Source organism: Perna viridis, chromosome 6, assembly GCF_037379345.1.
Source record: "Perna viridis isolate PV_CMFRI_1.1 ecotype Kerala chromosome 6, ASM3737934v1, whole genome shotgun sequence".
NCBI classification, from domain to species: domain Eukaryota; kingdom Metazoa; phylum Mollusca; class Bivalvia; order Mytilida; family Mytilidae; genus Perna; species Perna viridis.
Window position 1 is genome coordinate 7,760,331 of NC_142450.1, and position 25,605 is coordinate 7,785,935.

At 30.4% G+C, this 25,605-nt stretch overlaps 1 long non-coding RNA gene across 5 annotated transcripts in view; it reads right to left on the reverse strand.

Moving 5' to 3' along the window:
- Positions 1 to 285: 285 nt before the first annotated feature.
- The window catches only part of LOC148613511 (uncharacterized), a 309,255-nt gene continuing 283,935 nt past the window's right edge, over positions 286 to 25,605 (reverse strand). For all 5 annotated transcript variants that reach the window (XR_015923367.1, XR_015923364.1, XR_015923365.1 and 2 more), the window contains 2 exons: positions 1,258 to 1,361; positions 286 to 686 (listed from right to left, as the gene is read on the reverse strand). This is a non-coding gene — a long non-coding RNA (uncharacterized LOC148613511). The remainder of the gene's footprint in view (positions 687 to 1,257; positions 1,362 to 25,605) is intronic.

The following is a 25,605-nucleotide window of genomic DNA, read 5'->3' on the forward strand; positions in this document are numbered from 1 at the left end:
TCTTAAACAAAAAGTGTTAAAATGCAAAATCAACTTTATTTAATACACCCCCCCCTTTTGTGTAAAAATTGGGTTGATTTTGAGCAAAATTTTGGCAAAAATGAGCAAATTAACGCCTAAACCTTCTTTCATAATTTCTAAGGATATGAAATAGATGCCCATGCAGTTTGACAGGAATTAAATGTCTGAATCAAAGTCTAACTTATCATTTTGAACCTTATATCATGGGCAAGAACCACAGTTCATATAAACTATTCCAATCTGGCTAACATAGACATCAAATCATATTAAGGTACAATAATGTATGTTCTAAGTTTTTCCTGAATCGGCAGACATTTATTAATGATTATTTAAAAAAATTAAAACCTTTTTTGCAATGGTGGGGTTTTGAATAAAATGAATTGATTTTTTCTGATGAATAAACCTGTAACTACATTCCTATTGCAAAATTTACATGTTTGTTGCTTATGTCTCAACCCCTACAGTTTCCTCCAATTTTACCCTTCTGTGAATGAGGCTGATACATCTAAATGTTATGTACTGCACACTTTGTAGTGATGATCTGATCATGATACATTTAGTGTTGCTCTTAAATATAATGTGAAATTCCTCCTAAAATTTTGCAGGAATTTCTTGCTGTATACCATTAGCTATTCTGACCATAGAATCTCAACCAATAATGATACCTAAAAAATAGTTAAGAACTAAAAATGTCATAGTATTGGGTAGATTTTTAATTTAAAACAATGCAAACAAAGCACAAAAATGTGATGTCAAGGTCAATGGTAATTAACCCTAGAGCATGTAGAAGGCTATACATCTTAAAAATGCTTAACAACATGCCAATTATCAAAACCTACATTGAAAGATAATAAAGTAACAACCTAGTGTAAACATGATTTGTGTTACTGGCTGACTAATTACTATGAGGGTGATTGGTCAGTTTCAGCAGGCAACAACCACCCCCTCACTTTTCAAAGCCATGCAAAGCATAATCTGTAGGTCTTGAACTCTTAAAGGTTTCTTACAAATATTTATAACTTATTAATGTATTCTGATTTATATGGAACTCATTCATGTATAAAGACAGAACTTAATGTGCTAAGTTGAAAAACTAACTACAAGTAATATGCTTCTTGTATTCAATTAACTAACAGAGTGCACAACATTAATAACAACTTGAAGTAAACTGATTACCTAAAAAAACATCAAAATCATGTACAAGTAATGCTTTACCATGCATATATATAGGAATACCTGTAATTACAAGTTATCACATGTTGCGCTCACTACAGGATCCGAAACCCATTCCATCAGGTTGGTCAATGTATTAATAGTCATCTGTTATTATCAGGTTGTCCCTACAATATACAAAGCTAAAAGTACTGCACTGAATCTCTACTGATGCATTTCTTCACATAATTTAAAAAAAAATACCTTGAGTGGTTTTGGAGGAGCTGTGCTAACAAGGTTTTCACATTAAAAAACAGTCAGTTTAATTATCTCCCTTTATGGGTCTAGTGCATATATTATATCTTTACATAAAGCCTAACTTTCCAATTTTATAATATAAAAAATTAGATGACTTTTTAATCATTCAAACAGTATGCATGAAAGTTTCTGATAGTCTGTGAAACGAAAAACAAAATCAAACATCTTCACTACTATTTTGCCAGTTTAAGTGTGCTTTCTATTAAAATACTCGTTATGAAAGCTTCCTGTGTATTCAAAGCAAAACTGTTCCAGCCTATTGACAATGTCATCAAGATTATGTTAAAAAATGCATACCTGTGGATGAAAAAAAATTCTTTAATTATTTAATAATCACTGAGTATTGCATGTATAAGTACTTATTGCTACAGTAAATGTGTCAAATGATAATCGCCCTTTTTAATTGGTCAATATTCTTCTCTAAGAAATGTGTAACTTTTAAATACAAGTCTTCACTTAAAGTTCTGAAAAAAAAATACAGCTAGACAAATTTAGTTGTACAAGTATTAAAATGCCAGCCACATGTGTAAAGATTGAGTTAAATATGGTTCTGTTGAAAAATTTCTGTTGGTATTGAAGCCTCCCCCCTCCAAAAAAAAAAAAAACAAAACAAAACAAAACAAAACAAATGCAAATCAAAATATTTCAATCTTTGCACACAGCATATCTTATTTAAAGTTCTATTTAAGAACTTTTAAGAACTAATCTGTATTAGGAACACATACTAAGCAACAAATCCAGTTACAGCTTTTTGCAGGATTGTCAGGTAGTACCATCTCTGCAAGACTTGTAAAAATAATAATGGACATTACAAAGCGGAGAGGGGGGGGGCGACCTGGATGAAAATTTTTGCTTCGCAAGTGCAAAATTTTTTATTTATATTTAACCAGCAAGCAAAATCAATATTTCTATTTGGAAATATGTCTTGTTAATTAATGGGGATTTTTTTTTCAGCAATACTTGTTTAGACTTACAATTTGTTTACTTATAGTACAAAACAGGCACATATATACAAACTAATGTTTTGTCAAAAGATATGAGCAATGACTTATAAAATAGAGCAAACATCACACTGTAAGATGAAGAACTTTTTTAAAAGAAAATCTAACATAATATCATAAAAATGTTCCACTGAAAAGGTTGGTTTGGTGAGTGCAAAACGAAAGTGAAAAGAGGGAAAATGGGTATTTATAGTTCAAGACTACTTTTCTGTCCGATCTTCGTGGACTCATGCTATTTTGTTTGCGGGAAATGATTTTTTCACATGTCCTTAGAAATGCTACATAAGTGAAAGTTTTATTGAATCAATTTGCATATTTTTTTTAAAAATCCTAAAAATATGCACTTCACTATAGAAGTCTATGGGAAAATTAATACGATACTGAAACCAAGTAAGCCAGTTTTTCAAGTTAAGTTGGATATTCAGCAAGTGGTCTTTACCAGCTGAAAAAGTAGTACCCCAATGCAGGTAACACTTTTAAGATGAATTAGCCAACCTTTGAACCTGATTTTTTATGGTAGCTCTGGTTTTTTTGCATTTATGGTTAATCTTTACCAAATTTGGAAATGCATTTTGTTTTCATGAATTTGTAGGATATCAGTTCAATAAAATTATTATCTTGACTATTTATGATGAGCATATCTATATTCAGGTAACCTAAAGCAAGTAATACTCCTGCATAAAGAATAGTTTTCAAGTTACAACACATTTTAAGTATGTGGTTAGGACTTAAAAGTAGTCATTTTCCATACATTGCCTCTTATATATGAAAAAATGAATATTTTTTTTTTATTTTTTGTTTTTCTTTCAAATAAATAGCTAAATGAGTTGCCATATAACTGTGTGGTTGATTTAAACACAGAAATATCACAAACGTAAACAGCCATTTTTTTAGTGGAGTTTTTTTAGTGGTTCAAATGGACAGATTCTAATGCGGCAAGAAAAATAATGGTGTTTTTTCATATAAAAACTGAATTCTTTCAAAAAGTATTTAAAGCAGACAATTGTTATTATAATATTTATATCAGTAAACTATTTTTCTTGCATCATAGCTATCTGTTTTAAAGAAAAAGTCCCTTTCCTGTCATACTGAGGTCCATTTGTATCTGCCTGGGGTACCAAATTGGCTTAAAATCTGTATTTTCTGCATATGAAAAGCTATCTTTTTTTAAACTATGATATCGGTATAATTTTTTCTGGATTTATTATAATTGAAATGACCATATCTATAGTTTAAAACAGTTGGTTGTACCGGTACATATACTTTACTTTAAACAAGAGGCTCCTTGAGTTAAAGACAAAAAAGGAGGTTCGGATATTAATATTTCCATATATGGAACTCACAAGTGGGGATTAAATAATGATTTGGAACTCATAGTACACCTCATATATCTACCATGTCAGAATAAACCACAAATTTGCTTAGTTTGACTAATGCAGCAGCTTTTTATCAAAAGTAATATTTTCTGGCTAACATTGAGATATTAGTCTTATGTCTGGAATAGGGTACCTATATAAAAATTTTAATAGAAAACTCATGTTTGTAGCAGGGCAATGATATTCTGAATTTTCAGTATGAAAATGAATACTCTAGCAGAAAAACAACAACTTTTATGATTATATGAAATGTTTATTAGTAATAGGTACCAGTATCGTATTGCACATCCCTGAGCGGGTGTACGTTAAAACATGGATGCTATAAAAATATAGTGCATTTTCCTTTTGCCTCTCTACAAACTAATGTTTTGTCAAAAGATATGAGCAATGACTTATACAATAGAGCAAACATCACACTGTAAGATGAAGAACTTTTTTAAAAGAAAATCTAACATAATATCATAAAAATGTTCCACTGAAAAGGTTGGTTTGGTGAGTGCAAAACGAAAGTGAAAGTAGGGAAAATGGGTATTTATATAGTTTAAGACTACTTTTCTGTCCGATCTTCGTGGACTCACCCTATTTTGTTTGCGGGAAATTATTTTTTCACATGTCCTTAGAAATGCTACTTAAGTGAAAGTTTTATTGAATCAATTTGCATATTTTGTTTTAAAAATCCTAAAAATATGCACTTCACTATAGAAATCTATGGGAAAATTAATACGATACTGAAACCAAGTAAGCCAGTTTTTCAAGTTAAGTTGGATATTCAGCAAGTGGTCTTTACCAGCTGAAAAAGTAGTACCCCAATGCAGCTAACACTTTTAAGATGAATTAGCCAACCTTTGAACCTGATTTTTTATGGTAGCTCTGGTTTTTTGCATTTATGGTTAATCTTTACCAAATTTGGAAATGCATTTTGTTTTCATGAATTTGTAGGATATCAGTTCAATAAAATTATTATCTTGACTATTTATGATGAGCATATCTATATTCAGGTAACCTAATAAACAATGTAATAGAGACGACCCGCTGTAACAGGTCACATTTTCCACGCTTTAAATTACATGATACGGATCAGAAAATCAGACTGTTATTATATGATATAAAGGGTTATATGGCAAGCCAAAGTGGACAAAAATAAATATTTTGTATTTTGTAATATCAAGAATTCATTCTGTAATATTATAATTTCATTTTCTAATATTATAAATTCATTTTCTAATATTACAAATTCCCATTTAGTAATAATACAAAATAGCGCCCATTTAGTAATATTACAAATTAAATTTGTAATATTAGAAAATTAATTTGTAATATTAAAAAATCGCTTTGCAATATTGCAAAATCATTCATATTTTTTGATATTACAAAATAATTTTCTAATATTAAAAAAATCGTTCTTGAATACAACAAATCCATTTTCTAATATTAGAAAATCAATTTCTAATATTAAAAAATGATTTTTCAATATTAGGAATTCAATTGCATTTTTTAATATGTTTTTTTTAATATTAAAAAAGGGTTTTGTAATATGAGAAATCAAATGTGTGATATTAAAAAACGAATTTTTGATATTGAAAAATCATTATTTAATATTAGAAAACTCTCATTTTTGCCACTTTGGCTTGCCATGGCCTATGATAGGGTTAAGTTGTAGTTTTAACATTGAAAACTTATTTCAATAAGCATCAGAAAGCATGTAAGATTATAGGTGCATTTTTTCTTTCGTTTTATCAATGATTTATATATTTAGCATATCTATATGTAACTCCTTGGTTTTATAATGCATATGAAAAGGTATACGTTTTCATGGCACTTAATACTAGTATATAATAAAGGCGTGATTTGGCCGCTGCTCCCCCTATTCGAAACTTAATGAAGTTACGATCTCGCCAAGCTATTTTAATGCACAACGGACGTGCAAACTGGAGAAGTATTTTTATGTAAATTATTTTAATTACCCCTAGTCTTGCTTGGTTAATTAAATGTGTGTATATATATATATATATATATATATATATATATATGTATAAAACGGGTTCCCATTCGGGAATATATAGACCCAGTAACTCAGAACAGGTGTTACAATGAATAAGTGACGAAATAACGCATCGGACCAACGTCGGCATATATGTTTCACTCCCCGTTTTACCATATCCCTGTATGACTTCTAGCCAACATGTGCCTGACGTAACTGTTCCATCAACAAACCCGAAATTTTGTGAGTTAGAATTTTATTGCTTGTTTTTTTTGTAAAGTTTTTGAGAATGTGGTAAGTTGGGCGTGTTTAAACGACCGCTTAGTGTGAATGCAGGGCACGGGTTTGGGTGGGTGGGGGGTATGAATTTATTGAACTCGCCCCGTGGTCAGACATCTGCGCTTGTTACCCTTAAGACAATGCGGGATCACATAATAACTAAATTTGATAAAGAAATATAAATGAAGATTTTCAATATTCACATTGAATAGGACTATACCCATTAAGGTACCTTCTTTTTTAATCCTACAATTAAAATTTTTCTGCCCATTTTGTCTGAAGTTGTATTTGTGGGGGAAATTTCCTATGTGAAGAAGCATTGTAAAAATGAAAAATATAATGAATATAGTTTGTTATGGTCAATCAGTTAACAAATAATATCTTCAGCGCCGAATCCCAGAAGGGATTAGTCCCTGCCAACTAACATAACATACTCCTGAATTAACAACTTTAAATAACAACTGGATGTTATTTGGGAAGGTTATTTGTCCACTTGGATTCTACAGCTGTACAGGTAATGATCAGCCTTGTACATGGTATAAGGTAATCAACATACATGTCACCTTGTGTATTAACACTGTGTATCTCACTCCTAGATTTCAAATTTATCTTCATTATACATTTCACACTATTCTTATATAATTTTATACTGAAGCAAAATTAAGTCATTTATGACCAATTTAAGAACATTTTTCAAACATATTTTATAATTTTGCACAGACAACTACTGAGAGTAAACCTAGACCACACAAATCTTGAAAATTTGAAAATATACTGTAACTTCAAAGTTGCATGTTTAAGTACTGGGGACATCAGTAAGAGCTTTATAAGTTTAGGGTTAAACACTTAACTTTTCTGTCTATATAGCCCACAGGACTATTTGATAGATAAAGTAAGTGGTCCTAAAAAATGTTTTGGGATCCTCTCCTTAGAACTAAATAAATAAAAAAAATAATTAAGGGTGCCCTGAGGACTATCAATTTAAATTTGAAGGTTGTCTACCAATGTAAGGTAGGCATAGGACTACCGGCCACTGTTATTGTCAAACCCTGAAGTTACTTTTATTTAAAACTGCTCTCCACTACACATAGTGTAGCTACAGCACCGACTTCCATTCAGAAATTGAAGAAGTTAATTCAGGAACACACAAATGATTGATATGAAACACAAGGTTAAGTTTTGTAAGTGTTTTTTTTTCAAAGACCTTGATTGTGGTGTACTAAGTCTTCAGATTTTGCAGTCTTTTGGTGTATGGTGCTGTCCTTAGACACTTGGTTGATGTGGAATAACTTTGATATTTAAGTTGAGTTAATTTATCATAATAAAATTTTAAAATAGGTCTCCAATCCACAAAAGAAAGGTTGGTTTTGATTTTTAGGTTATGGTCCCAACTGGTTTGGAATTATATGTATAGGCCAAAGGTAATTTAACTGTATTTATGGATCTCTATGACATTGATCAACAAACTTTATATCACAAAAGTAGAGTAGTGTTCAACTTTTTGGGGTTAGGACCTGTACCATTAGGATTAATGGGGGGTCGGTATATTTTCAATTTTTATCCTTTGACCTTAAAGACGCTCTTCCATTGAAACACAAGTTACCTGTTCACAATTCCGTTTTCCAATTGGCCAAATACTGATAACTTAGTGGTGTTTGAAACAAATGTTTCAAAAATAGAAATGGTACATGTATGTCATGTGTTATTTCCTGAATGAAATGTAAAAAATAAGTAAAAATAAACAAATTTACTGCATTGGATATCTTTTTTTAAAGAAAGAACTTGTTTACTGTGCCAGAAACAACCATTTTCCTAATGCATGACAATAATTTAACAATAAATGAATGAATCTCTTTGAAATTACAATAACTTGCAAACCACCAAAGAAAGACTGGGACTAATTTTTTGAGTTGTGATTTGAACAAGTTAGTAATTATGGGCCAAAAGAGAAATTGAACAAAGACTCCTAATGTCTGGATTACTTGAGTAAAAAAAGAGAATGGATCTCTGAAATTCTACCACAAAGTGCCATACCCCCTCCCCCAAATGAAGATTTTGAATGAATTTGGTGGCTGTTTTGTCATTCTAGTCAAATTCTTATCATGTGTCAAATGTCTAACCACAATTAAAGTTCCAGTTTTTCAAGCTTGACATGCTTTAGTAGTGTTTCAATACTTGCCCAAACTGTTTGGGTTCAGGGTTGAACTTCTGTGGCTGTATCAAGCTGTGCCCATACGAAACATTTTTCATAGGTCATAAAGAGAAATTCTGCAGTATAATTTGGACAACTTATTTATTTAGTTGACCAAAAATGTATTACCTCTCCTGCAAGTCCTTCTTGGAATTATTGCAAGGCTTTTTTTACCTTTAGAAACTAATACTTCACTCTTTCTCATATAAAATGAACGAATTCATATACTTGTAGGGATTAACTTTAGACAGGGAAATAAACAGAATCAAAAGGACTTAACTGTACTCAACTGTGCCATGCTAAGCTGTTCACATGTCAAAAAATGGAAGCGATTTGGTTTGACAGATCAAGGATCAATGACCATCACAATTTTAGTTCTGTGAATTGGTTCAGGTACAATGTACTGTATATTGATCTTTTGTAAGTGTGAACAGTTATTTTGATGTTATGCATTGTCCTTAATAGGCTATAATAGACGATTTCTGTACATTTTTTATTTTAAGGTTGTTTTACCCCTCAAAGATTGGGAGAATATAGGAAATTACTCTCAGTCCACATTTCTTGTAATCCTTACTCTTCATAACTGCTCTAGGGATTTTAACCAAATCTTATAGGGAAATTGGGTATCATATGCAGATGTGCATGAGGGAATATGATGATGTTTAATTTGCCCTGAATGAATGCTAACTGATTTTGTTACATATCTGAATTTTAAGAAAGAGATTTTGATAAGGAATCTATAAACAAAATTGAATTTGGACCTTTGACCCCTTCAGAGTTCTCCCTATAAATTTTAAATAGCACAGTGCTTACTGGCATAGCACAGCTCTTTCCCCTTCCGATGGCCGAAAAAAATGTACTTTTTTATTTGATGATTTTTTTCAAATTTTTTCCTTCAAAATGCGTAAAATGATCGATTTCCACCGTGCCAACATGAATAAAATTTCGAAATTCTAACGACAAATCGAAAATTGCGAAATCGTCGATAAAAAATTGAATTTTTCAATAGATAGAAAGCTTTTTTCCGGTTGAAAACGTTCAGTTTAGTGTATGGATGCCCATTGGGGACATAATTTGAAATTTTATGATTATGACCGGAAAAAAATGTGCTTTTTTATTTGATGATTTTTTCAAATTTTTTCCTTCTAAATGCGTAAAATGATCGATTTCCACCGTGCCAACATGATTAAAATTTCGAAATTCTAACGAGAAATCGAAAATTGCGAAATCGTCAATAAAAATTGAATTTTTCTATAGATAGAAAACATTTTTCCGGTTGATAACGTTCAATTCGATGTATGGATGCCCTTTCGGGACATAATTTGAAATTTTATGATAATGACCGGAAAAAAATGTGCTTTTTTATTTGATGATTTTTTCAAATTTTTTCCTTCAAAATGCGTAAAATAATCGATTTCCACCGTGCCAACATGATTAAAATTTCGAAATTCTAACGAGAAATCGAAAATTGCGAAATCGTCGATAAAAATTGAATTTTTCTATAGATAGAAAACTTTTTTCCGGTCGAAAACCTTCAATTTGATGTATGGATGCCCTTTCAAGGCTCCCTTGAGTTAAAGACAAAAAAGGAGGTTCGGATATTACTATTTCCATATATGGAACTCACAAGTGGGGATTAAATAATGATTTGGAACTCATAGTACACCTCATATATCTACCATGTCAGAATAAACCACAAATTTGCTTAGTTTGACTAATGCAGCAGCTTTTTATCAAAAGTAATATTTTCTGGCTAACATTGAGATATTAGTCTTATGCCTGGAATAGGGTACCTATATAAAAATTTTAATAGAAAACTCATGTTTGTAGCAGGGCAATGATATTCTGAATTTTCAGTATGAAAATGAATACTCTAGCAGAAAAACAACAACTTTTATGATTATATGAAATGTTTATTAGTAATAGGTACCAGTATTGTATTGCACATCCCTGAGTGGGTGTACGTCAAAACATGGATGCTATAAAAATATAGTGCATTTTCCTTTTGCCTCTCTACAAACTAATGTTTTGTCAAAAGATATGAGCAATGACTTATACAATAGAGCAAACATCACACTGTAAGATGAAGAACTTTTTTAAAAGAAAATCTAACATAATATCATAAAAATGTTCCACTGAAAAGGTTGGTTTGGTGAGTGCAAAACGAAAGTGAAAGTAGGGAAAATGGGTATTTATAGTTCAAGACTACTTTCCTGTCCGATCTTCGTGGACTCACGCTATTTTCTTTGCGAGAAATTATTTTTCACATGTCCTTAGAAATGCTACATAAGTGAAAGTTTTATTGAATCAATTTGCATATTTTTTTAAAAAAAATCCTAAAAATATGCACTTCACTATAGAAGTCTATGGGAAAATTAATATGATACTGAAACCAAGTAAGCCAGTTTTTCAAGTTAAGTTGGATATTCAGCAAGTGGTCTTTACCAGCTGAAAAAGTAGTACCCCAATGCAGCTAACACTTTTAAGATGAATTAGCCAACCTTTGAACCTGATTTTTTGTGGTAGCTTTGGTTTTTTGCATTTATGGTTAATCTTTACCAAATTTGGAAATGCATTTTCTTTTCATGAATTTGTAGGATATCATTTCAATAAAATTATTATCTTGACTATTTATGATGAGCATATCTATATTCAGGTAACCTAAAGCAAGTAATACTCCTGCATAAAGGATAGTTTTCAAGTTACAACACATTTTAAGTATGTGGTTAGGACTTGAAAGTAGTCATTTTCAATACATTGCCTCTTATATATGAAAAAATGAATATTTTTTTTTTTATTTTTTGTATTTCTTTCAAATAAATAGCTAAAATGAGTTACCATATAACTGTGTGGTTGATTTAAACACAGAAATATCAGAAACGTCAACAGCCAATTTTTTAGTGGAGTTTTTTTAGTGGTTCAAATGGACAGATTCTAATGCGGCAAGAAAAATAATGGTGTTTTTTCATATAAAAACTGAATTCTTTCAAAAAGTATTTAAAGCAGACAATTGTTATTATAATATTTATACCAGTAAACTATTTTTCTTGCATCATAGCTATCTGTTTTAAAGAAAAAGTCCCTTTCCTGTCATACTGAGGTCCATTTGTATCTGCCTGGGGTACCAAATTGGCTTAAAATCTGTATTTTCTGCATATGAAAAGCTATCTTTTTTTTAAACTATGATATTGGTATAATTTTTTCTGGATTTATTATAATTGAAATGACCATATCTATAGTTTAAAACAGTTGGTTGTACCGGTACATATACTTTACTTTAAACAAGAGGCTCCCTTGAGTTAAAGACAAAAAAGGAGGTTCGGATATTACTATTTCCATATATGGAACTCACAAGTGGGTATTAAATAATGATTTGGAACTCATGATACACCTCATATATCTACCATGTCAAAATAAACCACAAATTTGCTTAGTTTGACTAATGCAGCAGCTTTTTATCAAAAGTAATATTTTCTGGCTAACATTTAGATATTAGTCTTATGCCTGGAATAGGGTACCTATATAAAAATTTTAATAGAAAACTCATGTTTGTAGCAGGGCAATGATATTCTGAATTTTCAGTATGAAAATGAATACTCTAGCAGAAAAACAACAACTTTTATGATTATATGAAATGTTTATTAGTAATAGGTACCAGTATCGTATTGCACATCCCTGAGCGGGTGTACGTCAAAACATGGATGCTATAAAAATATAGTGCATTTTCCTTTTGCCTCTCTACAAACTAATGTTTTGTCAAAAGATATGAACAATGACTTATACAACAGAGCAAACATCACACTGTAAGATGAAGAACTTTTTTAAAAGAAAATCTAACATAATATCATAAAAATGTTCCACTGAAAAGGTTGGTTTGGTGAGTGCAAAACGAAAGTGAAAGTAGGGAAAATGGGTATTTATATAGTTCAAGACTACTTTTCTGTCCGATCTTCGTGGACTCACCCTATTTTGTTTGCGGGAAATTATTTTTTCACATGTCCTTAGAAATGCTACTTAAGTGAAAGTTTTATTGAATCAATTTGCATATTTTTTTTAAAAATCCTAAAAATATGCACTTCACTATAGAAGTCTATGAGAAAATTAATACGCTACTGAAACCTAGTAAGCCAGTTTTTCAAGTTAAGTTGGATATTCAGCAAGTGGTCTTTACCAGCTGAAAAAGTAGTACCCCAATGCAGGTAACACTTTTAAGATGAATTAGCCAACCTTTGAACCTGATTTTTTATGGTAGCTCTGGTTTTTTGCATTTATGGTTAATCTTTACCTAATTTGGAAATGCATTTTGTTTTCATGAATTTGTAGGATATCAGTTCAATAAAATTATTATCTTGACTATTTATGATGAGCATATCTATATTCAGGTAACCTAAAGCAAGTAATACTCCTGCATAAAGGATAGTTTTCAAGTTACAACACATTTTAAGTATGTGGTTAGGACTTAAAAGTAGTCATTTTCCATACATTGCCTCTTATATATGAAAAAATGAATATTTTTTTTAAATTTTTTGTTTTTCTTTCAAATAAATAGCTAAATGAGTTGCCATATAACTGTGTGGTTGATTTAAACACAGAAATATCACAAAAGTCAACAGCCAATTTTTTAGTGGACTTTTTTAGTGGTTCAAATGGACAGATTCTAATGCGGCAAGAAAAATAATGGTGTTTTTTCATATAAAAACTGAATTCTTTCAAAAAGTATTTAAAGCAGACAATTGTTATTATAATATTTATACCAGTAAACTATTTTTCTTGCATCATAGCTATCTGTTTTAAAGAAAAAGTCCCTTTCCTGTCATACTGAGGTCCATTTGTATCTGCCTGGGGTACCAAATTGGCTTAAAATCTGTATTTTCTGCATATGAAAAGCTATCTTTTTTTTAAACTATGATATTGGTATAATTTTTTCTGGATTTATTATAATTGAAATGACCATATCTATAGTTTAAAACGGTTGTACCAGTACATATACTTTACTTTAAACAAGAGGCTCCCTTGAGTTAAAGACAAAAAAGGAGGTTCGGATATTACTATTTCCATATATGGAACTCACAAGTGGGTATTAAATAATGATTTGGAACTCATGATACACCTCATATATCTACCATGTCAAAATAAACCACAAATTTGCTTAGTTTGACTAATGCAGCAGCTTTTTATCAAAAGTAATATTTTCTGGCTAACATTTAGATATTAGTCTTATGCCTGGAATAGGGTACCTATATAAAAATTTTAATAGAAAACTCATGTTTGTAGCAGGGCAATGATATTCTGAATTTTCAGTATGAAAATGAATACTCTAGCAGAAAAACAACAACTTTTATGATTATATGAAATGTTTATTAGTAATAGGTACCAGTATCGTATTGCACATCCCTGAGCGGGTGTACGTCAAAACATGGATGCTATAAAAATATAGTGCATTTTCCTTTTGCCTCTCTACAAACTAATGTTTTGTCAAAAGATATGAACAATGACTTATACAATAGAGCAAACATCACACTGTAAGATGAAGAACTTTTTTAAAAGAAAATCTAACATAATATCATAAAAATGTTCCACTGAAAAGGTTGGTTTGGTGAGTGCAAAATGAAAGTGAAAGTAGGGAAAATGGGTATTTATATAGTTCAAGACTACTTTTCTGTCCGATCTTCGTGGACTCACCCTATTTTGTTTGCGGGAAATTATTTTTTCACATGTCCTTAGAAATGCTACTTAAGTGAAAGTTTTATTGAATCAATTTGCATATTTTTTTAAAAATCCTAAAAATATGCACTTCACTATAGAAGTCTATGGGAAAATTAATACGATACTGAAACCAAGTAAGCCAGTTTTTCAAGTTAAGTTGGATATTCAGCAAGTGGTCTTTACCAGCTGAAAAAGTAGTACCCCAATGCAGGTAACACTTTTAAGATGAATTAGCCAACCTTTGAACCTGATTTTTTATGGTAGCTCTGGTTTTTTGCATTTATGGTTAATCTTTACCTAATTTGGAAATGCAAAATGCATTTCCAAATTAGGTAAAGTTTAACCATAATTTTATTGAACTGATATCCTACAAATTCATGAAAACAAAATGTTTTCATGAATTTGTAGGATATCAGTTCAATAAAATTATTATCTTGACTATTTATGATGAGCATATCTATATTCAGGTAACCTAAAGCAAGTAATACTCCTGCATAAAGGATAGTTTTCAAGTTACAACACATTTTAAGTATGTGGTTAGGACTTAAAAGTAGTCATTTTCCATACATTGCCTCTTATATATGAAAAAATGAATATTTTTTTTAAATTTTTTGTTTTTCTTTCAAATAAATAGCTAAATGAGTTGCCATATAACTGTGTGGTTGATTTAAACACAGAAATATCACAAAAGTCAACAGCCAATTTTTTAGTGGACTTTTTTAGTGGTTCAAATGGACAGATTCTAATGCGGCAAGAAAAATAATGGTGTTTTTTCATATAAAAACTGAATTCTTTCAAAAAGTATTTAAAGCAGACAATTGTTATTATAATATTTATACTAGTAAACTATTTTTCTTGCATCATAGCTATCTGTTTTAAAGAAAAAGTCCCTTTCCTGTCATACTGAGGTCCATTTGTATCTGCCTGGGGTACCAAATTGGCTTAAAATCTGTATTTTCTGCATATGAAAAGCTATCTTTTTTTTAAACTATGATATTGGTATAATTTTTTCTGGATTTATTATAATTGAAATGACCATATCTATAGTTTAAAACAGTTGGTTGTACCGGTACATATACTTTACTTTAAACAAGAGGCTCCCTTGAGTTAAAGACAAAAAAGGAGGTTCGGATATTACTATTTCCATATATGGAACTCACAAGTGGGGATTAAATAATGATTTGGAACTCATGATACACCTCATATATCTACCATGTCAGAATAAACCACAAATTTGCTTAGTTTGACTAATGCAGCAGCTTTTTATCAAAAGTAATATTTTCTGGCTAACATTTAGATATTAGTCTTATGCCTGGAATAGGGTACCTATATAAAAATTTTAATAGAAAACTCATGTTTGTAGCAGGGCAATGATATTCTGAATTTTCAGTATGAAAATGAATACTCTAGCAGAAAAACAACAACTTTTATGATTATATGAAATGTTTATTAGTAATAGGTACCAGTATCGTATTGCACATCCCTGAGCGGGTGTACGTCAAAACATGGATGCTATAAAAATATAGTGCATTTTCCTTTTGCCTCTCTACAAACTAATGTTTTGTCAAAAGATATGAACAATGACTTATACAACAGAGCAAACATCACACTGTAAGATGAAGAACTTTTTTAAAAGAAAATCTAACATAATATCATAAAAATGTTCCACTGAAAAGGTTGGTTTGGTGAGTGCAAAACGAAAGTGAAAGTAGGGAAAATGGGTATTTATATAATTCAAGACTACTTTTCTGTCCGATCTTCGTGGACTCACCCTATTTTGTTTGCGGGAAATTATTTTTTCACATGTCCTTAGAAATGCTACTTAAGTGAAAGTTTTATTGAATCAATTTGCATATTTTTTTTAAAAATCCTAAAAATATGCACTTCACTATAGAAGTCTATGAGAAAATTAATACGCTACTGAAACCTAGTAAGCCAGTTTTTCAAGTTAAGTTGGATATTCAGCAAGTGGTCTTTACCAGCTGAAAAAGTAGTACCCCAATGCAGGTAACACTTTTAAGATGAATTAGCCAACCTTTGAACCTGATTTTTTATGGTAGCTCTGGTTTTTTGCATTTATGGTTAATCTTTACCTAATTTGGAAATGCATTTTGTTTTCATGAATTTGTAGGATATCAGTTCAATAAAATTATTATCTTGACTATTTATGATGAGCATATCTATATTCAGGTAACCTAAAGCAAGTAATACTCCTGCATAAAGGATAGTTTTCAAGTTACAACACATTTTAAGTATGTGGTTAGGACTTAAAAGTAGTCATTTTCCATACATTGCCTCTTATATATGAAAAAATGAATATTTTTTTTTAATTTTTTGTTTTTCTTTCAAATAAATAGCTAAATGAGTTGCCATATAACTGTGTGGTTGATTTAAACACAGAAATATCACAAAAGTCAACAGCCAATTTTTTAGTGGACTTTTTTAGTGGTTCAAATGGACAGATTCTAATGCGGCAAGAAAAATAATGGTGTTTTTTCATATAAAAACTGAATTCTTTCAAAAAGTATTTAAAGCAGACAATTGTTATTATAATATTTATACCAGTAAACTATTTTTCTTGCATCATAGCTATCTGTTTTAAAGAAAAAGTCCCTTTCCTGTCATACTGAGGTCCATTTGTATCTGCCTGGGGTACCAAATTGGCTTAAAATCTGTATTTTCTGCATATGAAAAGCTATCTTTTTTTTAAACTATGATATTGGTATAATTTTTTCTGGATTTATTATAATTGAAATGACCATATCTATAGTTTAAAACGGTTGTACCAGTACATATACTTTACTTTAAACAAGAGGCTCCCTTGAGTTAAAGACAAAAAAGGAGGTTCGGATATTACTATTTCCATATATGGAACTCACAAGTGGGTATTAAATAATGATTTGGAACTCATGATACACCTCATATATCTACCATGTCAAAATAAACCACAAATTTGCTTAGTTTGACTAATGCAGCAGCTTTTTATCAAAAGTAATATTTTCTGGCTAACATTTAGATATTAGTCTTATGCCTGGAATAGGGTACCTATATAAAAATTTTAATAGAAAACTCATGTTTGTAGCAGGGCAATGATATTCTGAATTTTCAGTATGAAAATGAATACTCTAGCAGAAAAACAACAACTTTTATGATTATATGAAATGTTTATTAGTAATAGGTACCAGTATCGTATTGCACATCCCTGAGCGGGTGTACGTCAAAACATGGATGCTATAAAAATATAGTGCATTTTCCTTTTGCCTCTCTACAAACTAATGTTTTGTCAAAAGATATGAACAATGACTTATACAATAGAGCAAACATCACACTGTAAGATGAAGAACTTTTTTAAAAGAAAATCTAACATAATATCATAAAAATGTTCCACTGAAAAGGTTGGTTTGGTGAGTGCAAAATGAAAGTGAAAGTAGGGAAAATGGGTATTTATATAGTTCAAGACTACTTTTCTGTCCGATCTTCGTGGACTCACCCTATTTTGTTTGCGGGAAATTATTTTTTCACATGTCCTTAGAAATGCTACTTAAGTGAAAGTTTTATTGAATCAATTTGCATATTTTTTTAAAAATCCTAAAAATATGCACTTCACTATAGAAGTCTATGGGAAAATTAATACGATACTGAAACCAAGTAAGCCAGTTTTTCAAGTTAAGTTGGATATTCAGCAAGTGGTCTTTACCAGCTGAAAAAGTAGTACCCCAATGCAGGTAACACTTTTAAGATGAATTAGCCAACCTTTGAACCTGATTTTTTATGGTAGCTCTGGTTTTTTGCATTTATGGTTAATCTTTACCTAATTTGGAAATGCAAAATGCATTTCCAAATTAGGTAAAGTTTAACCATAATTTTATTGAACTGATATCCTACAAATTCATGAAAACAAAATGTTTTCATGAATTTGTAGGATATCAGTTCAATAAAATTATTATCTTGACTATTTATGATGAGCATATCTATATTCAGGTAACCTAAAGCAAGTAATACTCCTGCATAAAGGATAGTTTTCAAGTTACAACACATTTTAAGTATGTGGTTAGGACTTAAAAGTAGTCATTTTCCATACATTGCCTCTTATATATGAAAAAATGAATATTTTTTTTAAATTTTTTGTTTTTCTTTCAAATAAATAGCTAAATGAGTTGCCATATAACTGTGTGGTTGATTTAAACACAGAAATATCACAAAAGTCAACAGCCAATTTTTTAGTGGACTTTTTTAGTGGTTCAAATGGACAGATTCTAATGCGGCAAGAAAAATAATGGTGTTTTTTCATATAAAAACTGAATTCTTTCAAAAAGTATTTAAAGCAGACAATTGTTATTATAATATTTATACTAGTAAACTATTTTTCTTGCATCATAGCTATCTGTTTTAAAGAAAAAGTCCCTTTCCTGTCATACTGAGGTCCATTTGTATCTGCCTGGGGTACCAAATTGGCTTAAAATCTGTATTTTCTGCATATGAAAAGCTATCTTTTTTTTAAACTATGATATTGGTATAATTTTTTCTGGATTTATTATAATTGAAATGACCATATCTATAGTTTAAAACAGTTGGTTGTACCGGTACATATACTTTACTTTAAACAAGAGGCTCCCTTGAGTTAAAGACAAAAAAGGAGGTTCGGATATTACTATTTCCATATATGAAACTCACAAGTGGGGATTAAATAATGATTTGGAACTCATCGTACACCTCATATATCTACCATGTCAGAATAAACCACAAATTTGCTTAGTTTGACTAATGCAGCAGCTTTTTATCAAAAGTAATATTTTCTGGCTAACATTGAGATATTAGTCTTATGCCTGGAATAGGGTACCTATATAAAAATTTTAATAGAAAACTCATGTTTGTAGCAGGGCAATGATATTCTGAATTTTCAGTATGAAAATGAATACTCTAGCAGAAAAACAACAACTTTTATGATTATATGAAATGTTTATTAGTAATAGGTACCAGTATCGTATTGCACATCCCTGAGCGGGTGTACGTCAAAACATGGATGCCATAAAAATATAGTGCATTTTCTTTTTGCCTCTCTACAAACTAATGTTTTGTCAAAAGATATGAAAAATGACTTATACAATAGAGCAAACATCACACTGTAAGATGAAGAACTTTTTTAAAAGAAAATCTAACATAATATCATAAAAATGTTCCACTGAAAAGGTTGGTTTGGTGAGTGCAAAACGAAAGTGAAAGTAGGGAAAATGGGTATTTATATAGTTCAAGACTACTTTCCTGTCCGATCTTCGTGGACTCACCCTATTTTGTTTGCGGGAAATTATTTTTTCACATGTCCTTAGAAATGCTACTGAAGTGAAAGTTTTATTGAATCAATTTGCATATTTTGTTTTAAAAATCCTAAAAATATGCACTTCACTATAGAAGTCTATGGGAAAATTAATACGCTACTGAAACCAAGTAAGCCAGTTTTTCAAGTTAAGTTGGATATTCAGCAAGTGGTCTTTACCAGCTGAAAAAGTAGTACCCCAATGCAGGTAACACTTTTAAGATGAATTAGCCAACCTTTGAACCTGATTTTTTATGGTAGCTCTGGTTTTTTGCATTTATGGTTAATCTTTACCTAATTTGGAAATGCATTTTGTTTTCATGAATTTGTAGGATATCAGTTCAATAAAATTATTATCTTGACTATTTATGATGAGCATATCTATATTCAGGTAACCTAAAGCAAGTAATACTCCTGCATAAAGGATAGTTTTCAAGTTACAACACATTTTAAGTATGTGGTTAGGACTTAAAAGTAGTCATTTTCCATGCATTGCCTCTTATATATGAAAAAATGAATATTTTTTTTTAATTTTTTGTATTTCTTTCAAATAAATAGCTAAATGAGTTGCCATATAACTGTGTGGTTGATTTAAACACAGAAATATCACAAAAGTCAACAGCCAATTTTTTAGTGGACTTTTTTAGTGGTTCAAATGGACAGATTCTAATGCGGCAAGAAAAATAATGGTGTTTTTTCATATAAAAACTGAATTCTTTCAAAAAGTATTTAAAGCAGACAATTGTTATTATAATATTTATACCAGTAAACTATTTTTCTTGCATCATAGCTATCTGTTTTAAAGAAAAAGTCCCTTTCCTGTCATACTGAGGTCCATTTGTATCTGCCTGGGGTACCAAATTGGCTTAAAATCTGTATTTTCTGCATATGAAAAGCTATCTTTTTTTTAAACTATGATATTGGTATAATTTTTTCTGGATTTATTATAATTGAAATGACCATATCTATAGTTTAAAACAGTTGTACCGGTACATATACTTTACTTTAAACAAGAGGCTCCCTTGAGTTAAAGACAAAAAAGGAGGTTCGGATATTACTATTTCCATATATGGAACTCACAAGTGGGTATTAAATAATGATTTGGAACTCATGATACACCTCATATATCTACCATGTCAAAATAAACCACAAATTTGCTTAGTTTGACTAATGCAGCAGCTTTTTATCAAAAGTAATATTTTCTGGCTAACATTGAGATATTAGTCTTATGCCTGGAATAGGGTACCTATATAAAAATTTTAATAGAAAACTCATGTTTGTAGCAGGGCAATGATATTCTGAATTTTCAGTATGAAAATGAATACTCTAGCAGAAAAACAACAACTTTTATGATTATATGAAATGTTTATTAGTAATAGGTACCAGTATCGTATTGCACATCCCTGAGCGGGTGTACGTCAAAACATGGATGCTATAAAAATATAGTGCATTTTCCTTTTGCCTCTCTACAAACTAATGTTTTGTCAAAAGATATGAGCAATGACTTATACAATAGAGCAAACATCACACTGTAAGATGAAGAACTTTTTTAAAAGAAAATCTAACATAATATCATAAAAATGTTCCACTGAAAAGGTTGGTTTGGTGAGTGCAAAACGAAAGTGAAAGTAGGGAAAATGGGTATTTATATAATTCAAGACTACTTTTCTGTCCGATCTTCGTGGACTCACCCTATTTTGTTTGCGGGAAATTATTTTTTCACATGTCCTTAGAAATGCTACTTAAGTGAAAGTTTTATTGAATCAATTTGCATATTTTTTTAAAAATCCTAAAAATATGCACTTCACTATAGAAGTCTATGGGAAAATTAATACGATACTGAAACCAAGTAAGCCAGTTTTTCAAGTTAAGTTGGATATTCAGCAAGTGGTCTTTACCAGCTGAAAAAGTAGTACCCCAATGCAGGTAACACTTTTAAGATGAATTAGCCAACCTTTGAACCTGATTTTTTATGGTAGCTCTGGTTTTTTGCATTTATGGTTAATCTTTACCTAATTTGGAAATGCAAAATGCATTTCCAAATTAGGTAAAGTTTAACCATAATTTTATTGAACTGATATCCTACAAATTCATGAAAACAAAATGTTTTCATGAATTTGTAGGATATCAGTTCAATAAAATTATTATCTTGACTATTTATGATGAGCATATCTATATTCAGGTAACCTAAAGCAAGTAATACTCCTGCATAAAGGATAGTTTTCAAGTTACAACACATTTTAAGTATGTGGTTAGGACTTAAAAGTAGTCATTTTCCATGCATTGCCTCTTATATATGAAAAAATGAATATTTTTTTTAAATTTTTTGTTTTTCTTTCAAATAAATAGCTAAATGAGTTGCCATATAACTGTGTGGTTGATTTAAACACAGAAATATCACAAAAGTCAACAGCCAGTTTTTTAGTGGACTTTTTTAGTGGTTCAAATGGACAGATTCTAATGCGGCAAGAAAAATAATGGTGTTTTTTCATATAAAAACTGAATTCTTTCAAAAAGTATTTAAAGCAGACAATTGTTATTATAATATTTATACTAGTAAACTATTTTTCTTGCATCATAGCTATCTGTTTTAAAGAAAAAGTCCCTTTTCTGTCATACTGAGGTCCATTTGTATCTGCCTGGGGTACCAAATTGGCTTAAAATCTGTATTTTCTGCATATGAAAAGCTATCTTTTTTTGAAACTATGATATTGGTATAATTTTTTCTGGATTTATTATAATTGAAATGACCATATCTATAGTTTAAAACAGTTGTACCGGTACATATACTTTACTTTAAACAAGAGGCTCCCTTGAGTTAAAGACAAAAAAGGAGGTTCGGATATTACTATTTCCATATATGGAACTCACAAGTGGGTATTAAATAATGATTTGGAACTCATGATACACCTCATATATCTACCATGTCAAAATAAACCACAAATTTGCTTAGTTTGACTAATGCAGCAGCTTTTTATCAAAAGTAATATTTTCTGGCTAACATTGAGATATTAGTCTTATGCCTGGAATAGGGTACCTATATAAAAATTTTAATAGAAAACTCATGTTTGTAGCAGGGCAATGATATTCTGAATTTTCAGTATGAAAATGAATACTCTAGCAGAAAAACAACAACTTTTATGATTATATGAAATGTTTATTAGTAATAGGTACCAGTATCGTATTGCACATCCCTGAGCGGGTGTACGTCAAAACATGGATGCTATAAAAATATAGTGCATTTTCCTTTTGCCTCTCTACAAACTAATGTTTTGTCAAAAGATATGAGCAATGACTTATACAATAGAGCAAACATCACACTGTAAGATGAAGAACTTTTTTAAAAGAAAATCTAACATAATATCATAAAAATGTTCCACTGAAAAGGTTGGTTTGGTGAGTGCAAAACGAAAGTGAAAGTAGGGAAAATGGGTATTTATATAATTCAAGACTACTTTTCTGTCCGATCTTCGTGGACTCACCCTATTTTGTTTGCGGGAAATTATTTTTTCACATGTCCTTAGAAATGCTACTTAAGTGAAAGTTTTATTGAATCAATTTGCATATTTTTTTAAAAATCCTAAAAATATGCACTTCACTATAGAAGTCTATGGGAAAATTAATACGATACTGAAACCAAGTAAGCCAGTTTTTCAAGTTAAGTTGGATATTCAGCAAGTGGTCTTTACCAGCTGAAAAAGTAGTACCCCAATGCAGGTAACACTTTTAAGATGAATTAGCCAACCTTTGAACCTGATTTTTTATGGTAGCTCTGGTTTTTTGCATTTATGGTTAATCTTTACCTAATTTGGAAATGCATTTTGTTTTCATGAATTTGTAGGATATCAGTTCAATAAAATTATTATCTTGACTATTTATGATGAGCATATCTATATTCAGGTAACCTAAAGCAAGTAATACTCCTGCATAAAGGATAGTTTTCAAGTTACAACACATTTTAAGTATGTGGTTAGGACTTAAAAGTAGTCATTTTCCATACATTGCCTCTTATATATGAAAAAATGAATATTTTTTTTTAATTTTTTGTATTTCTTTCAAATAAATAGCTAAATGAGTTGCCATATAACTGTGTGGTTGATTTAAACACAGAAATATCACAAAAGTCAACAGCCAATTTTTTAGTGGACTTTTTTAGTGGTTCAAATGGACAGATTCTAATGTGGCAAGAAAAATAATGGTGTTTTTTCATATAAAAACTGAATTCTTTCAAAAAGTATTTAAAGCAGACAATTGTTATTATAATATTTATACCAGTAAACTATTTTTCTTGCATCATAGCTATCTGTTTTAAAGAAAAAGTCCCTTTCCTGTCATACTGAGGTCCATTTGTATCTGCCTGGGGTACCAAATTGGCTTAAAATCTGTATTTTCTGCATATGAAAAGCTATCTTTTTTTTAAACTATGATATTGGTATAATTTTTTCTGGATTTATTATAATTGAAATGACCATATCTATAGTTTAAAACAGTTGGTTGTACCGGTACATATACTTTACTTTAAACAAGAGGCTCCCTTGAGTTAAAGACAAAAAAGGAGGTTCGGATATTACTATTTCCATATATGAAACTCACAAGTGGGGATTAAATAATGATTTGGAACTCATCGTACACCTCATATATCTACCATGTCAGAATAAACCACAAATTTGCTTAGTTTGACTAATGCAGCAGCTTTTTATCAAAAGTAATATTTTCTGGCTAACATTGAGATATTAGTCTTATGCCTGGAATAGGGTACCTATATAAAAATTTTAATAGAAAACTCATGTTTGTAGCAGGGCAATGATATTCTGAATTTTCAGTATGAAAATGAATACTCTAGCAGAAAAACAACAACTTTTATGATTATATGAAATGTTTATTAGTAATAGGTACCAGTATCGTATTGCACATCCCTGAGCGGGTGTACGTCAAAACATGGATGCCATAAAAATATAGTGCATTTTCTTTTTGCCTCTCTACAAACTAATGTTTTGTCAAAAGATATGAAAAATGACTTATACAATAGAGCAAACATCACACTGTAAGATGAAGAACTTTTTTAAAAGAAAATCTAACATAATATCATAAAAATGTTCCACTGAAAAGGTTGGTTTGGTGAGTGCAAAACGAAAGTGAAAGTAGGGAAAATGGGTATTTATATAGTTCAAGACTACTTTCCTGTCCGATCTTCGTGGACTCACCCTATTTTGTTTGCGGGAAATTATTTTTTCACATGTCCTTAGAAATGCTACTGAAGTGAAAGTTTTATTGAATCAATTTGCATATTTTGTTTTAAAAATCCTAAAAATATGCACTTCACTATAGAAGTCTATGGGAAAATTAATACGCTACTGAAACCAAGTAAGCCAGTTTTTCAAGTTAAGTTGGATATTCAGCAAGTGGTCTTTACCAGCTGAAAAAGTAGTACCCCAATGCAGGTAACACTTTTAAGATGAATTAGCCAACCTTTGAACCTGATTTTTTATGGTAGCTCTGGTTTTTTGCATTTATGGTTAATCTTTACCTAATTTGGAAATGCATTTTGTTTTCATGAATTTGTAGGATATCAGTTCAATAAAATTATTATCTTGACTATTTATGATGAGCATATCTATATTCAGGTAACCTAAAGCAAGTAATACTCCTGCATAAAGGATAGTTTTCAAGTTACAACACATTTTAAGTATGTGGTTAGGACTTAAAAGTAGTCATTTTCCATACATTGCCTCTTATATATGAAAAAATGAATATTTTTTTTTAATTTTTTGTATTTCTTTCAAATAAATAGCTAAATGAGTTGCCATATAACTGTGTGGTTGATTTAAACACAGAAATATCACAAAAGTCAACAGCCAATTTTTTAGTGGACTTTTTTAGTGGTTCAAATGGACAGATTCTAATGCGGCAAGAAAAATAATGGTGTTTTTTCATATAAAAACTGAATTCTTTCAAAAAGTATTTAAAGCAGACAATTGTTATTATAATATTTATACCAGTAAACTATTTTTCTTGCATCATAGCTATCTGTTTTAAAGAAAAAGTCCCTTTCCTGTCATACTGAGGTCCATTTGTATCTGCCTGGGGTACCAAATTGGCTTAAAATCTGTATTTTCTGCATATGAAAAGCTATCTTTTTTTTAAACTATGATATTGGTATAATTTTTTCTGGATTTATTATAATTGAAATGACCATATCTATAGTTTAAAACAGTTGTACCGGTACATATACTTTACTTTAAACAAGAGGCTCCCTTGAGTTAAAG